A 14,532-nucleotide genomic window follows, 5' to 3' on the forward strand; every position below is an offset into this window, starting at 1 on the left:
CTTTGCAATGACGTACAAAACAACAGTTGTGTGACAGGAGTGGAGGCAGCGTCCTTTGCGGGGGTCAATGACAAATAACGGCGGCTGAGGAGCTGCCATGCAAACACTTTGGCTCCAGTCGCCGTCCGGCTGCATAAAAGCCTCTTGGCCTTACATTGAATTGAGGGTGTCGCGACTAAGCGAGCGAGCTACTCGTTGGCTGAATGTAGTTATGACTTCTCCCATTTTTGGGGGTTCCCCCCCACCACACGATGGGATGAAATCTCATCGGGTGCTTGGTTCCTTCCACCTGATGTCAAATGACACCAGGCTCGCCATGAATCAACTTCCAATTACTGCGCGGCAAACTTTGGACGCTCTCCAAGATCCCGAGAGTCGCCCTCAAACACCTGCCAGGCGTGTCGGCTTTTGGGCGAAGCGGCGCCTCCCCCCCCCGCCCCCACCACCACACACACTTCCTTACATACACACTTACTGAGCGTGTTCCAGACAGTGAGAGTGTGAGAGGTGAAAGCGGGTGGGGCGAACTCACAGCTGCTTACCTTCGCTAAACTCTCAACACCTGCAAAGACGGAGGCACCTGTCACACGATGACTAATAAAAATGAAATAAAAGCAGCTGATGCAAGAGATGAGTATCGGTCGATTGTGTTTAAATGCTCCAATTAATGTTATAATGTTCACAAAAACCACCACCTTGCATGACGCAAATAAACACAATCAAGTTACGAAACTCTGTCACACACCGGCAGAGTACAGGAGATATTTGAAGTCTCAACACCCCTGTTCAAATTCCAGGTTTTTCTCACATAAACCCAACCCAGAAAAAAATCAAATATCAATCAATAAATAATCCTGTAATTATGATCTACAAATACATGCAACTCAAATGATCCGCAGAGTTCAAAAAAAAAAAAAAAAGATCCTCCGCACAAACCTTAAATCCCAAATATACAATTGGCTCCAATACGTGAATTTATTTGGACCCGCCAAGCAGCATTTCATGGCCAAGACCCGCCAGTGAATCATACATGACACCATTGGAGAGGGAAAAAAAGACTTACGGTATTCCAGAGGATAAAAAATAGATTTCACAGTGTATTTCTTAGACAAAACTGGAGGGATTTTGCTTTCAAAAATGAGAAAGAAAAAAAAAAAAAAAAGGAGTTCAGCACCAAAGCTCAGCGTAGCGAGTATTTGAGGCTCAATTTGTCAAGTTCACTTTCTGCAGAGTGACAGCGAATATTACCCCGGTGAGCAGCCAGCCTCGACGCACCGACAAGCCGGAACCTCGGCAGGCTTGTGTGTGTGTGTGTGTGTGTGTGTGTGTGTGTGTTCCAAAGCCGCCGAGTGTGTTTACGGGGAAGTGGAAACCTCCGCAAAAGGTTGCATGAAGCAGCCTGATCCTGAACAAGATTTGGAAAACTTTAAGAGCAGCCAAAAATCATTCATTATTATTAGTTACAAAAAATATATATATATTTTTTTCTTAACCGTGTGTATATGTGCGTATTTCTGTTGATGAATATATCCAAATGTAAAACTATACATGCAGATTTATGATATGGCTCCGAGTAAAGTCCATTCCAGAGGAAGCCAGTCAGACTTAATTGACTGCATTTCACTTGTGTCACCTGCAGTGTGTGCGTGCGTGTGTTATCACCTGTCCGGCCAAAAGCCCTGAAACAAGGCCTGCTTTTTATTGTCTGCGTGCGGGCGGGCGGGCGGGCGGGCGCGTGCGTTTAATAATGCATGGCCCCGAGCCAAGACGGGCCCTTTGATAAAGTACAGCTCTGCAGCACATGCATAAGCAGCGAGCAGCCATATGCACAAAGCGGAAATTGATGGTGGGGATAAAGTCTATACTACCCTGTGTGCGTGCGTGCGTGCATGCATGTGTGTGTGCGTGCGTGTAATAAAGAATGAGCTTGAGAGGGATTTATGGATCATATCAATGTCCCGTCTTTGATCAGGTGGCCATAGTCATAGCATGTAGCATTGTTTAAGGTCATAGCATTGTGTAAGCCTCATGTTATGCCGCAGGTTAAATTGATGTGCTTCAAAATAAAAGTCTTGGAATATGGGGAGGAGGAAAAATGTGTGATAGTCTACACATTGAGGGGAAAAACATATATATAGACGGGATCATATTAAAATAGTTCATAGTTACCATCATTATTGTTTGTTGTATCGTTATTATTATTGTTATCATTTGAACAAATATTCTATTGCATCCATTACAGAGAAAGTATAAAAAAAACATCAAATGAAAATATTTGACTAATGTGAAGCCATTTGTAGTATGACAATCTTGAAAATAATTTCATTTGTGACCTAATATTGTTGTTGTGCCAAAGAAGCAAACAAGAGCTGTTGATAGAAAGTGTATGAGCAGGTAACTATGGAAACATATGCAGTGTGTGTGTGTTGCTCATGATTGTCTCAAGTCAAGTGCGCGCGTGTGCGTGTTACCTGCATCTTTGAGCTGTCAGTCAAATTCAAAGGGGTCACGGGGTCATTGTGTGTAGGTTCAAAGTTCGCCACCCTCCTTTCACTGTGTGCTTCTGTCGGAGGGGAATAAAAACAACTTTTTTAGCAACAAGCTGCGAGTGAGCAAGTATACGACGAGCATAATGACCAGACATGACCCTTTGGCTTGCCCCCCCTTTTTGAATGAAAAGTTTTCATATTCAAACTTTCTCCTCCACACTTCGCTATTGAAAAATTCAAGCCGCAAAACCATTTTTACTTAGTTACACGAAATTTGCTCCGCAAGGAGAGAGAAGAAAAAAAAAAAAGTCAGCCATTTTGGTTTGAACCAAAGCTTTTTGTCTTCACTCAACTTTTCCTAGAGATTGTTCCTGCAAAGGTCATTAATTTGACTTGGCAAACAAAAGTCAATCGAGTCAACCACAAAAAAAAAATAGGCTGACAAAAGTTTTGCCCAAGACAGTCCATATAAATGTCCAATGTTTTAATTGGAGGGAGGGGGGGTCTATTAGCAAAGCTACTCGGTTCCTCCATTAATCGATGTCAATAAGATCATCGAGAAGCTTTCCATAGTTGCAGCCCTCATTTTGACAATTGCCTCAACTTTTTAAGTGGGCTTCTGTTGGCATCTGCCGCCCACCACACCATCCTCAACCCGTCTCAGCCCCCCCCCCCCCCTTCCTCTCTTGCATACCCCTCCGCCCCCTTTCACCCAGTCATAAAGAACAGACATTCAGATATACAGGGGTTGAGAATAAAAAGCCCCCCCCCATTTCTTTTTGTTGCAGCTTTAATTTACTTTGTGCATTAATATTTCAGAGCTCTCTGCAGGCTCGCTGAGGGAGCCGGTGGGAGCTACATTGTGTGTGTGTGTCGGGTGTGTATCTGCGTGTGCGTGAGTGTGTGTGTGTGTGTGTCACATTCCAGCTGTAGCAAAGGAAGTAAGGAGATAAATATTTTAGCGCGCCTTATTGGAGACCCCCGTTTCATCTCAAGCCACCCACCCACCCACCCAAGCAACCACGGTGGCACGGGCAGCCCACCTTGATACTCCCACCTCAAGTATCTCCCATATTTCGATTTGTTTCTTATTATTTTTTTTTTGAAAGAAACAAAAGCCTCCCGACACATCAAATTAGTAATCAAGGCAGCGACAAGACAGCGTGACTCGCTGTGCTATGATTGATGACGCGACTTAAAGCAAATGTCAAGTGGGCAAGGTTAACAGGAAGTTAAAGTCACTAGTTGGCCGAGTGATTGATGCGCTGTGCGCTTCTTATACGCATCATCTGATAAGTTCTTGCAAATAGCTGTCCAAACGGGACACAATTTGCAAAATGGTCAAAAAGATATCCTTGATTCTCTTAAGTTACAGTAAAGCATGCCAGTCGCTTGCATTTCAAGAAGTGGCTCCGAGAGGGAAAAGACCCCTCGAGCAATTTGGGATGGTGAGGACGGGGGGTCGCTCGGAATTGGATTTTCAAGTCGGAGGATGCAAAATGGGGTGTTTATCACAGACCGGTGGCTCTGCAAGTGAGGGGTCTCCTGGTCATTGCATCAGGGGCACGCGGCGGGAGGCCGTATTGAAATGAGCCCCCCCAGCCCCCCTTAAGGCTCCTCGCCACTCCCGTGTTTGTGTTTTTTCGCCGATTGCCTCGGCTCCCCCGCTACTCGTTTCTCCGCCCTCCCATTGGTCCTGGGCTTCTTGATTTGCCTCTTCATTTAAAAAGCACAAAATGCCTACTGAGATCCAATATGGGCTGGAGGCAGGGGGGCGCCAGCGGGCCCCCAGCAGGGGTGCAAAACACAAGATGAAGACGACAAGGAGGAGGAGGAGGAAAGAGATGCAAAACGTCTGCCCACCTTGACCCCGCGGGGGGCTTTCTTTGGATGACCACCAAAGAAACGGCAGAAGAAGCTGGAAAAAGAGAGGCAACTTCTAAAAGTCGTCCTGCGGGTTTGAGGAGAGGAAAAAAAACAACAACACTTTGTATAAACACTAAAGGAAAAGTTGACTCGCCCCGAGTACTCTGACATGTTTTATGCATGGTTGCCGTGTTTCACATCAACAAAGAGTGGAAAGGGGAGCAGCCAACTGGCAGAGGGCATCAAGGTGGGGATGACAACAAACGGAAATGATCTGGGAGCTGCTGTGGAGGAGGCACATTTTAAACTTTGACATTTGAAACTAGTATATGATATTTGTTAAATGTGTGGGACAACAGAAGAGTAAAGGGGAGAAACTCCTCCCTTGTCGCCTCAATCTCAAATGCTACTCAAGAAACCACAGCGTCCAAAGAAAAACAACCACTCAGAGACAACGAGCCAAATGTGTCAATCAATCAATGGGCAAACAAATGGAAACCATCTCATTGTAATTGAAATCACCACGGGATTATGATGCAAAAATAAGAGCAAAACAAGACACTGGTTCACCATGGCAAGCAAGAACCCTTGAAGAAGCCACTTTTGTGACTTTCCTCTTTTATCTACTTATGTGCACATATGAAAAGCCGTCTCGCGCTCCACAACGCTAATTGCACAGGCCGTGCAATTTCCGCCACATAAACAGAAACAAAGTAACCCCCAAACAATATCAACTAAAAGCTCGGATTCAAAATAAAATTCCATTTCCCCAGGAAACTTGCTGTATTTTCTTTTATTCCTGGCCAGATTGCTTATTGCGCGCCTATACCTCGTCGATTGTTTATTTTCCTTGTGAATATTTAAAGCCGGGACGTATGGAGAATGCGGCGCGTTTAGAGACGTGTTGTCCCAAAACACGGCAATCAGAGATGGCCGTGTATGCAAAGGAGGCGACGCCGGCGGGGGCCCCGGCACCCCCCCCCCCCCTTTCGCTCACTGCGTTTGACGGAGTACCTTTCACGCTTGAATACATTAGGGGAACCTGTGGAACGGGAGCAAATGAATGCCCGCCCGCCCGCCCGCTCGCTCCCCGCCAGCCAGCCAGCCAGCCAGCCAGCCAGCCTGCCGCCGTGGAAAACAACGATTCATCGCCATTAGATTTTTCATTACGCGTTGCCGTGCCAAAACCCACCGCGCGTCGCAAATACCACCTACGAGGATTTGACATCTTAGCATGTAGCCGGGTAATATTGCGACATGAGGTGTGCAAATGTAAACATACCAACGGTGGTTATGCTAGCACGCAGCGATTGAGCGACACGAGCTCAATTGCACAACTGCGTGTCTGTTTTATACTTGAAATTTAGAATGCAAACAATTTGGCAACAGTTGTTTAGTTGACACAATGAAGTAAAAAAGTGTTACGGTTTTCACTTTATACCCTGTGGTCGACTCTTCTTTAAAATGAGACAAACCAAAATGCTACCTTGCGAACGGTCTTTAAGCTATCAACCCGAGCAGAGAGAGATCAATTCCGATGAATAAAGTGATAAAGTTGGGAGGTGCGGTAAAGGGGCGCGAGAAGGACGTTGATCCATTCTTAAGCCCGCCTGATTGGGGAGTGGCGACCCGGGACGCCGGGTCACCGCGTAGGCTCCTTATCATAATGTAGGCCATGTTGTCTTCTCCATTACACCTCGGCCATTCAATTAGCCTCCATTAGCATAGTAATGGAGTGCTGCGTCGCCAGGGTCGGGGCTGACAAGGGGAAGAGGAGAACGGGTCGCAGCGGCGGAAAGAGCGCCGAGTGTCATCGTGACTGCGGGCGCCCTCCATTTGGGCGTGCCAAGGTCAGCGGCGGCAAGTTGCGGAATCGCGCAAGACGGAGAAAACTCGAAGGACGACGCTCAAACGCTGACACCCGTGCTGAGAAGTTGAAGGGCTGGCTGCCTTGAAGATGACAAATTTCAAAGTGCATCTTTAATGCCACCCCGCTACGGCGACAGTGTGATAGATGCGCTGACCTTGCAGGACAAACGCCAGCAATTCATTGTGGAAATTAAAGGAGAAAGCAAAAGGCAAATAAATGCATTTCCCCCACCACCACCACCACCACCAAGCCATCAGCAGTATCTTGGAAAAGAGAAGAATGGCAACCAATGCTGCGGTAAAAGGCTGTGTGACTGCTAGGAGGAGGATTTTGCTCCAATTTTGTACAAAAATTCTACTAAAATTCAGGTGTCATGTTTGAATGGCTCTGATAAAGCTAAATTCATTGACAGCTTTCCGCTTCATTGTGAACTTTAGCATTAAAATACCATAAAAATGCCCAACTACATGCCCGGGTGGCTGGCTGGCTGGCTGGCTGGAGCGACCACGAGACGGGCCAGGAAGAAGAAAGGCCAGCAAACAAGGGAACGCATGCAGATGCGGACGCCCGTCTCCTTTACAGATATGCAAATCTTGTTGCTTGTGTGATATGTAAATGAGAGATTACAAAGCACTAATTAGGGTCGAAAGAAGTGTTCACGTCAATTAGGGGAGAAGGAAACAACCATCCTCCTCTTCTGGTCCGTCCGACCCTTGCCATGGATATCCTCTGCCTTTGAAAATACAAATAATGAGAGACGAGCCCTTCTCGTTGTTGAGTGCCGCACTGGCTGCTCAAAACAAGCGTGTGGAGCGATAAATGATCAAAATAAGCGTAGCGCTCGCTTTAAACGTAAGGCCCGGGGGCCAAATCCCACCCACCGCCGCATTTTCCATGGCCCGCAACCTCATATTTCTTGACAAGATTTTGGACTTCTAATACGGCAATTCTTATCCTGTTTCATCAGAAGCCAGCCAAAGTAAAAGAGGAAAAACGAGTTCTATTTTTTGCTATTTCCCCGTCGTCCCACTACGTTCTATCATTCCTCCATCTGCAGTGTGTTCTATTTGCATTCTAATGACCCCTCCAGTGGCCCCCGAGGCCGGCCGGGCCCTCCGCTCTACCCAGAGATCAATTAGGGCCTGGGCCCGGCATCTGCTCGCCTTTCCATTGTCACCCCTAGCAGCTTTCCCCTCCCGCGTGTCCTCGGCCGCCATCTCGTCCGACACGGAGCGTCCTAGCATTCCGCATGCAAATGCGCGCAGACGCACGGTCCGACCCGGCCCGGCCCGGCCCGCGTAGCTGCTGTCGCTCGAGCAGCCGAGGACGGATGGCCGGGATCACGGCGCTCTTCCTCTATTGTCTCCGCCGCCTTGTTGCCAGGCAAAAGCGCACAAAGACAAGGTTGCCAAATGCACATCCTTTTGACACGGGCGTGAGTTTCCATTCAGCTCCGCCTGGCTGCCAATCATCGGAACACAAAAGCGCGGCGAATCAAAAGCGGGATAAAGAACTCGACCAAGGATCAACGGGGCCGCCGCTCATTGTGGCTTCGCGTCGCACGGGAGCTTTAGCCTCGGAGCCTCCGAGACTCTCTGATTTTTCTCGACAAACATTCAATCCATTTTGCTGGGGATTTGGCCGCCCGAAAAATAACATGAAACCACACGTGCGGTCTAGCGAATGTTTTGATGAATGACGCCTGTGTTGGTGCTGATCTTTAGAGCCACAGAAGCAAAATGCCGCCACACTGCAAAATTGGAGATTTCGCAAACATTAGCAAGTCACGAGATTCACCCAGCAATATTGTGAATAAAAAAATGATAAAATGAAAAAGAAAAAAAATGGAAATAAAAATGAATACATGAAATAAATCTAGAATTTGAGAGTCAGTATTTCTGGATGAAATCAAACGAGTGAGTCGTAAAACAAATCAATAGCCAAGCAAAAGTTGAAAACAAAGTAGGACTGGGCAAAAAGTCGAAATATGTCTACTGAAGCACTCGTTGTCTTCGAAAACACCGTCAGCATCAACCGTCAAAGTACACAAGTCCAAATCATTTTTCCAATTGACAGAATGAAATAGAGATGTTGGAGGGCCCGATCATAACATGCCATCGGAGGAAGGCCGGCCGTTCATCAGGTTTCTCCTTGAATCGCAGCCATATCGGAAGAAGGCTCGTTGCCGGCCGGCCAGCTGCAGGTGGCCGATAAATCTCCAGGCAAGGAAATCAATGCCAACGCGTTTGATGGCTATTGTTCCGTTTTGCTTCTGCCGCTAATGACCAAAGCCGGAGGAATTGAAATGCGTTGCCGTCTGATTGGGAGCGGCCAAATTTGTGCCCGGTGGAGAACTTCTTGCCAGTAGGCCATACAACATTCAAAGAGTGTCCCGAGCAGTATTATTAGATTTCTGGCACTTGGAAGGTGGCCGTGATTTTCAAGGGCCAAACCTTCATCACCAGCAAAAGACGTTTGCTCCAGATGTGACCTTGCGGACAAAGCAAGTTATTAAAACTCCATGTTTTATGCTAGCGTCAACTTTGCTAGCTAACAGACAAAATCTATTTTTGAAAGAGTCCCAAAAATGGACAAAATGACTCTTGCATGGCTGATTTAAACCATGATGGATAACCTCCTGTTTTGGGGGGGGGGGTTCCACTTTTTGGGAACATTGAAATGGGAAGGAAGCCCTCGTAGCTCCTCGTGATGCTAAAGCTGCTCCCAGACGACACATCACCGCAAGATGAGGGACAGATTTAGTGAGGCAATAATGGCCATGTTTTATAGCATGTGCCTTCTCCCGCTTGTACGTCTCATGCAAATGTGGTGGCAGCCTGAGTGAGTGAGTGAGTGTTTCCACCGCCAAAGACATTTGTATTTATACGTCTGTCACTTATGTCACAACACTGCTTGACTTTAAGCGCTGACGTGCCAAGGGCTGACAAACAAAGTTGTGGGCCCCTGAGCCTGAGCCAGCCGCCCTCCTCCACCCCCAAACCGGGTCCCGGGGACCCGACCCCCGCAACCTCCCCTCTCATCTCGTCTCGCTCTGCTCTCTTCAGCATCTGTCAATCAGGAGCCACAGATGGACAGTGGAAACGAGATGTTAATGTGGGAGCGAAGCAATGTGTTGAACTGCATCCGCTCATATTATATATAGTTTATATAGATATATATATATATTGATTTATTTATATGATATATATTTTGAACTTTACTCAGTACCAATCGTGCTGTCAGTGTTACTACTTCTTGTAGAATCTACAGGATGTCATCATGACCAAGAGAGCTTTGGAGATAAACATCTGCCCTTCCTCATTGAGCTAAAGTCATTGTGCCTATTACTGGACTTTGGAGCCCTGCTGATCACTACCATTGATCCCTGCCTCAGCAGTCAATTCCATCAATGGAGCATCTTAGCCATGTGTCAAGCGTCCCACCGCCGTCCGCTTCAATTGTGCCGCAAAGGCGCAGATGGCAACCACGGATGCGGTCGGCTGCGGTCGGCCGGCCAGCGATCGGTCCAAAGTGATCCGCAAAAAAAAAGAAAAAAAAAGGGGATTGTAAAAAGGGCGAAAAGATGGCGTTCACGCTTCAGCAATCATGAATTTGTAATAAGGGATTTGTTGCACGGCATAAATGTTTCAACGCGTTTTATACTTTAAGCTGCACTTGCACCGCGACCTTATTTGAAGGTAGATTTGTCAAATTAAAAATCAAACATTAAAGGCAAATGGGCTTATTAACATCCACTACTTCCCACTTTTGGCCTTGTAAAACAATCAAATTGGCCTATAAAAGCTTTGTAACACTGGAAGCATTTTCCCGTCATACTTTTTGCACACATGCCAACAGTGGCGTGTTGCCACCTTGGGACCTCCCATGCACACATTTTGGACCCCCTCCCTCGGACGGCCTATGTCAAGACCCTGGGAGACTGCCCCCCCCGCCCCCATTGTTTACTTTCACTCTCCTCCACGGCCCCGCTGGTCCGAGGAGGGGGCCCAATGGTTACATTATTGTCTGGTACGGACCCCACCCCACCCCACCCCACCGACCCGGCCTGACCCCATTCACAGAGCTCAAAAGCGCCATCTGTATCAGCCAACAGTCAGGGAGGGGAGGGCAAGATGGCGGGCGGGATGACGGAGGTGAGTCGGACAGTATCGACCAAACACTTTTAACAGCTGATACTCCTCCTTCAAATGTATTGGTCCACCCCTCAGCTCTCCATCTAGTAATCCTCTATGCTGTATTTTGCCCGGTCTCCAAGTTCTGGTTCCCCCTGAACCCCGCCCCCTCCCTCCCTTTTCCTTTCCTCCCTCCTTCTTGGCATACGCCCTTCATCATGCTTGTAGTGTTTTTTGTTTTTTTTTTGCATTCCAGGGCCTCTTGTATGGCGCATGTGTGAGGAAGGCGGATTTTTCCCATGGGGCCGCAGGTGAAAACTGGGACTCGGGCTCACTCCAGCGAGGGACGCCATCTGTCCCCCGTCTCCGCTGGAGGGGGACCCCCGTCCGTCCGCCCGTCCGTCCATCTCTCCCTCCTACTTTCCCCTCCATCCACGCGGCCCTCTGTCCAGCCACTCATCACCCCCCCCCCTCCCAGGAATGCCTCTTTCCCCTCCTTCCCCAATCAATCATCCACATATGACACCAAGTGGCAAAAAAAAAAAAAAAAATTAGATTATCATACAATTTGCCAGGGAGAGAAGGAGGCATACCGTTTTAATTGGCCGGCCGCGACCTCTAATTATGCGTCGCGCAGTGTATTCGTTTGATATTTCGGAGGGGATGAAGTCAAGCGAGTGTGACATTTTCCACAAGATAAAGCAGCAATTACTTAGATTTGCTTAACAAATCGCCGCGCCATTAGTGCCACAATAGCACGTGACGTCACGGAGGCGGAAGGGTTTTTTAGATATACTAGCTAGGGTACGGTATCTTTGCACTAAAGGTGTGTAGAGAATCATTTTCTCTGTGGTACAAAACCCAAAACATTTTCTTTGCTAAATGATAACCAACAATGTTTTGTTTTTTGAAAAAAAACAAAAACAATGAGCTCGTGTATGGAGGCATTTTCTCGCTAGTAAACAAACATTACGCGGTCACCGTTTGGGCCCCTTGCATGGGAACCAGAAGGGACGCCCTCAAGCCGGCGGACCTCCGAGCCCAGCTGTCAGTCTCGGTCGCCGTCCGTCCGAACCGCTGTGACGCCTAACGGTCGGGGCGGGGGGGCACTTTCACGTGGGAAACCCCGGTTGAGGCGCGCAGACAAACAAACGGGAAGGGGGTATGAGTGAGTATGGGTGAGTGCAAAACAACTCCCCCCTCCTCCTCGCAATCTCCAATCCTGCCGCGCAAATCTCGGCGAAAAACTCCCACCAAGCCATCGGGCCACTCGGAGCTTCCAGACATGCAGACACGCACCTCCTTCAACGCCCCCCCTCCCGCCTATCTTGTCCCACGCCCACTGTCAATCACCCCAGACACTCTCTCAAAGACAAGGAAGGCGGACAAACGGTTCAAAAGTGGCCCATCACTCACTTGAGCAACAAAGCAGGACACAACAATGCTAAGCTTCCAGCAATGGCGCAGCCAAAAGAAAATGGCCGACTCAAGTGTTCTCACTGGCCGGCCGCAACAAAGAAAGCAGGCGGGGACCCCGCACGGCACGGCACGGCACGGCACAGCACCACACGCCACCGCACCCAGGGTGGCGGTTTTCGCCGGGGCCCCACTTCTCTGGCCGCCCTCCTCGGAGGTCACCCCCCCTCGGTGACCCCGCCTCGATTGTTTCCCGTCGCTCTGTCAGCTCCGATTGTTGCTGACTGGTTAAATGGCCGGGACCTCAAATTCAGGGGGGGCTGTGAAAAGGAGGATGAGGAGGAGGGTGGGAAAAAAAAAAGTGGGAAGGAAAGAAAGCTATGGTGGAAGATACCCCCTTCTCTTTTTTGTCTTCCTTGTTGAAATAACTATTTGACCCAAATAAACAATCTATCGCCTCCAAAAGAAGGGGGAGGGGCGGGGTGGGGCGGGGCAGGGCAGGTCCAAGTCCTTGTTCAGGATGGGGAGACAGCACCTCCTAGGTCATATTAACAGGAACCTTTATTGTAGATAACTCACTGCGCTTGATTAGCACGAGCATTAACGCTAACGCAATAGGTCAGTGATGGGAGCAACATTAACTTTATTTATTGCACTTTCAAGTAAACCTTCAGGGGCCAACTCCATTAGGAAAAGATGAAGCTCAAAAAAAAGTCTGTTGAGAGCCAAGAGATGCGATGTATCCATGCGGGCCCGCCTATCTGAGATAAGTGTTTAAAGACCTGCCGCTGATCAATTATGCAAGAGCGAGCGTTCCCTCCGCGGCCACCGCTTGGCAATCAAACAGCTAAACAAGCCCGTCCGGCCGCTCTAATTAGACAAATGGCTCGCTTAATTGATCACTGACTGATGATCAATAGGAGAGCATGTGTTCCTGTTCTTTACCAGCAAGTTGACTGAGAATCTACTCCATACTTTGACAAGTACGCCGATCGGCTCTGACGCGCCGTCACCAGTTCACGTCTTCCTTCAAACCTTGAAACCAGATCCCGGAAGTCAACCCGTCTCCCGAATAGACTTTTTTGAAGAGCTTTGAATGGGAGCCAAAGTAGCGCGATGGAGACTCAATTGCGGAGACCACCTTCATGTTCTCACCCGCACTTGAGTGTCCCTCATGGGTCAACACCTGTTTGAAAGCAAGCAAGTGTGCGTGGGTGGGGTGAGGTAGGTGAGTGAGAGAGAGAGAGAGAGAGAGAGACCTTCCAATAGAATGGAAGGAAGGAAGGAAGGAAGGAAGGTGGGGAGGGAGGAAGGGAGGGAGGGAGGGATTGAGCTCGATCTCTTTGATGTGCTCATAAATTGTGTTGAAAGGATAGCAGGCGGAAGGGCGAGTGAGGCAGAAGAGACACTTGAGGGGCGGCTGGAGCCCTCCAGCTTCAGGTATCCATCCGCCCGCTTCTGGGAAATATGAAATGCTAAGACAAAAAGGAGCCCCGCTGAAAGGGATGGACGGACGGACGTGAGCGCGCTGCCACAAAGGCTGCCACTTAACGCCTTTGAAGATGTGCCGAGGCGGGCGGGCGGGCGGACGGACAGTCGGGCGCACGTACGCACACAATGAGCGTCTTAATGGTGTCAATGAATAGGACGCTAAATATCCGTGCTGCAATTAAAATTGCATCGAATTTTCCAAAGAGGCTGAATGGAACACTGATGACAGATGTACGGCTCCCTATTGAGTGATCGACTTATTTTCACAAAAAGAATTATTATGAATTCAAACAGCAATGAAACGTCAACAATGAATCCTGTAAAGGTGGCAAAATAAAGTCGAGCTAAACTTGGCTTGAAATCAAAATGATCAATGATTTAATTGTACGCATTTTGGGTTTCAAAGTACATTTGGAATTTTCAGGTAGGATTTCAAATGGATATTTTTTTTAGATCATTATAGATTATATTTATAGAATGATTTGATATCATCAAATGCATCTCATTTTTACGATGAGCAATGATTGGACGGATGGCATTAAAATCGCCTTCAATTTGAGCGCGTCGCAGAAATCCCTCGCCGAAAGCCCAATTAATGGCCACCGTAGATTAAGGGTAATGAAATCAATGGCGCGTCCCTTAAGCTTGATTAGGATCATTCGTCTGGTGTCCGAAAAGGCCCGTCCAAAGATGTCCGGGCCCCGCGACCGAGGCGGCGTCGATGACACAGACGGATAACTTTGCCTCCGAGCGCATTTTCAAAGCAAACGACCTCCATCGGGCAAACTCCAATGGGGCGCCTTTGGAAAACAATCAAGCAACGCGCTCCCGCGCTGACCTTTAGCGACTGGCCGGCCTCATTCCAATCACAGAGTATTGACATTATCTAGCCCGCGCCATTTATAACCGGGTGCCTCAAAGGTGCGGTCCAAATACCAGCGCAGTCAAGTCAGGTTTTGCTCGTGTCGAGGTGGAGCACGAGCAGATGAACAGCTAGCTTAATGCTAACATCATCATGTCAAACGTCATAGGTGGGCTAACACAAATGAGGTCAGCTAGCTTAATGCAAACATATCATATAGGTGGGTTAACAAAAATGAGCTTGACATGACAGTCATTCAAAATGGCGTGAATGGTGAACCGTGACATGGCGGAAAATTACAAATGACTCATCCCGTGAAGCGGCTGTTGTGACGTTTTGCCCCTCGCGATCCGGCTCGTTTGTGTACCTGAGCGGGGCTATTGAGCCTCGCCATTGGCGGTCGCT

The 14,532-nt window shown here is 48.3% G+C and overlaps 1 long non-coding RNA gene across 1 annotated transcript in view; it reads right to left on the bottom strand.

Moving 5' to 3' along the window:
* Positions 1 to 14,532, bottom strand: part of LOC147051523 (uncharacterized) — a 124,103-nt gene that overhangs the window by 19,895 nt on the left and 89,676 nt on the right. Inside the window, exon 5 of the long non-coding RNA XR_015066960.1 lies at positions 2,472 to 2,563. This is a non-coding gene — a long non-coding RNA (uncharacterized LOC147051523). The remainder of the gene's footprint in view (positions 1 to 2,471; positions 2,564 to 14,532) is intronic.

Source organism: Syngnathus leptorhynchus, chromosome 8 (genome assembly GCF_054491065.1).
Source record: "Syngnathus leptorhynchus isolate UIUO chromosome 8, UIUO_Slep, whole genome shotgun sequence".
Classification (NCBI taxonomy): domain Eukaryota; kingdom Metazoa; phylum Chordata; class Actinopteri; order Syngnathiformes; family Syngnathidae; genus Syngnathus; species Syngnathus leptorhynchus.